The sequence below is a fragment of the Callithrix jacchus genome, chromosome 4, assembly GCF_049354715.1.
Source record: "Callithrix jacchus isolate 240 chromosome 4, calJac240_pri, whole genome shotgun sequence".
NCBI classification, from domain to species: domain Eukaryota; kingdom Metazoa; phylum Chordata; class Mammalia; order Primates; family Cebidae; genus Callithrix; species Callithrix jacchus.
This window is the reverse complement of record NC_133505.1, coordinates 73,583,005-73,585,336: the sequence shown is the minus strand read 5'-3', so window position 1 is coordinate 73,585,336 and position 2,332 is coordinate 73,583,005. Positions and strand designations below refer to the sequence as shown.

General features: G+C 32.6%; 1 pseudogene; it reads right to left on the bottom strand.

Moving 5' to 3' along the window:
• Positions 1-306: 306 nt before the first annotated feature.
• LOC100409824 (coiled-coil domain-containing protein 73 pseudogene) lies at positions 307-2,012 on the bottom strand (annotated as a pseudogene).
• Positions 2,013-2,332: the final 320 nt, after the last annotated feature.

Sequence of the window (2,332 nt, the reverse complement as noted above, 5' to 3'; positions counted from 1 at the left end):
GTAAAAAAAGGATACTGAAGAAGCAAAAAGCACTTTAAAGAAAGAATAATATACAGAGGGAAGACAAGTTTAAAATTAAAGGGAACTGGATGCTCACAGCATACTCTGCAAATAAAAAGATAGTGGTCTTAAATGATGCATCTTCAAAGCAAATAAATAAGAGTAATATAATTTCTTTACATCAGAAAAAGTTGGAAAAGTGAAGACAACTGTAGAGCTTTAAATATGTCACTTCATTCTAGTAAAAACTGTACCAGTATTTCAGTTACATCATTTCACTACCGAAAGCACTTATATCTACATTATTTAATCTGTTGTTTTTTCCAGAATCTCTTGTGCTTTTCTTTATTTTGATTGGTTGTCATTTTCTAAACTTGGCAACTTTTCACTTTCATTTATTTGATTTGTAATGAGGCTCTTCCAGTCATCATCACCAGAAGTATCTTTAGTCTTGATTGTCTGGAAATGGCTTTGTAGTAGAGTTGATTTCAGAGGTTTTGTTTTCACATGTTCTGTGGGAAAAGAAGAATCATAAAAAGTCTTTCAATTGCATTCTTCTCTTCACTGGGTTCTCCCTTGGGATCTGGATGGATACTCCAGTTATTCAAACTGTCAGCAACTCTGTTAATGCTGGTATTATCTGGTCCAATATCCTTTCTGACATCATCCTCAGCAATATTTTTACAAAGAGCCATGGAAATGATCTTTTTGTTTTCTGATGGATCTAGTGGTCTCTCCTTCAGCATCAAAGAAATGCTAGGGGTTGAACTGCTTGCTGTTTGACTTTCAATGTGATTTACTTTTGACCAAGGACCAGGGGCTGAAAAATTCATGTATACTGGAGTTTTCTCAGTTTTTTTATCTGAAGTTGAAAGATCAAAGGTTGACCTTCCGCTTCTGTTTACTAAATCTCCAGATGGCTTTATGTGAAATAAATGTGATTCTTCCAGCTGTCCTTCACTGAACATTTTTCCTGAAACGATGTCATTTAATGACTCTGTTTTCTCTGTATTATTTATCAATGTATGCTGGCTTTCATTAATGCTCACAAAAAGGAAGCTGTCATTTTTTGTGGCTTCCATTACCTGATTCTCATCAATCTGATTCTGTTTATTGAGAAACTGTATTTCTGTGCAGGTTTTCACGTGAACAGCAGTTTTTACATCTTTGGCTTGTGAAGCATAACCATTCTCATTGTTAAGATGAAGATGGGAAATATTCACATTATTGTTTTCTAAATATCCCAAACAGTTATTAAATTGACTGTTTTGCATATCACTCATATTTTTACACATAGTTTTTGCCCCAGTGCTTGAGCTGGGTTTCATCAACATAGGCATACTATTAACATTTTTATCTGAGTTCGTAAGAAGTACTTTTGAATTATCACTAAAAGCAGCAGATGAAATGTGATCGATTACTGTATCACAGGGAACAGTTAGTTCAGGCTTCTCTGAAGTATCTATCATTGCAGACTTGCAGAAAATCTGAAGTTTGTTTAGAAGGTAATATGCTACACTCACTTTTTTAAATTAACAGTTGTATTTGTTTTATGTTACATTGTTCATCATCTAACATAACGTTACTTGGATTCTGTAAATTATGTTTCTGACATGGAACAGGATTTTTTTTTTAATATCTAGAGATGAATCCAAATCTGCTTTGGTTTGGTCACTATTTGGAATTTCCTTCTCTATAGCAGGTTCTCGAGTCCCTGGAAGCAATCTGAATTCTTTGAATGGTTCGTTTTCAGGAACATCTTTATTATTGTATGTATTGTGTCCTGTCTCATTTAAAATACTGTTAAATGTTTTTTTATTTTCAACCTCCAGATGTACATCTGTACGGAGAACATCTAATCCTTCAGTTCTTTCTAGTTGATTTTTTTCTGTTATCACTATATCTAACACTAAAAAAGAATTATTTGGTTATTTTAATTCTGTACATCCATTGTCTTTTTCCAAGCACATCTTGTCTTTTATTTCTGTGGCAACTGATTTTCTATTGTCCATATAAGAAAAATTAATTTCTTATAAGTTCATGGTCAAGAAAATATTCTGATATTCTTTATTTGTTATGTTGCTTAACTGAAGTGAGAATGTAGTACATAGTATTTTTAAAAAAGAAAATCGAGTGCTATTTTAATGCTAATTTATTTATTTATTGCTAGTCATTCAATTAAATATTCATTGAGTACCTATTCTGAGGCAGGCACTGTTATGTATACTTCAGGAAGAAAGACAACATTCCTATACCTAAGGAGCTTACATTCCAGCATCAGCAAGACAATGAACGATGAGGATAACAGATAAAATGAGAAAGTTTATAAAAT